General features: G+C 48.8%; 1 protein-coding gene across 1 annotated transcript in view; it reads right to left on the minus strand.

The window, feature by feature from the left end:
• The window catches only part of LOC119591436 (histidine triad nucleotide-binding protein 3-like), a gene marked incomplete in the record, with an annotated part of 8,374 nt that extends 8,251 nt beyond the window's left edge, over positions 1–123 (minus strand). The window contains 1 exon segment of the mRNA XM_037940177.1: positions 18–123.
• Between the last annotated feature and the right edge of the window lie 178 nt (positions 124–301).

The raw sequence follows: 301 nt of genomic DNA on the forward strand, positions 1-301 counted from the left end.
ATACATAAAATACTTACTCGCAAACAGTCAAAAATCGACCACACACCTACGCTCCTACGCACGCCCGACGCCGCAGTCAGCTGGGAGGAGCATCAGCTGACTGCGGTTTCTGTCACGGCCGCTGTTTGTCTCGCTTTCTACGGGGTCGCAAAACGGGGACGATGTCTGCTCTGGGCCTGTTATGTTGGTTATTTTGCATAATTCCCTGATGAATAGTTGGTAAGAGGGGATTGGTATTTGCAGATAGCTTTTATGATGGGTGGGGGGTCTTGTTTGGTTCATGAAGGAAGCAGTTTATTTG

This window comes from Penaeus monodon, chromosome 28 (genome assembly GCF_015228065.2).
Source record: "Penaeus monodon isolate SGIC_2016 chromosome 28, NSTDA_Pmon_1, whole genome shotgun sequence".
In the NCBI taxonomy this organism is placed as follows: domain Eukaryota; kingdom Metazoa; phylum Arthropoda; class Malacostraca; order Decapoda; family Penaeidae; genus Penaeus; species Penaeus monodon.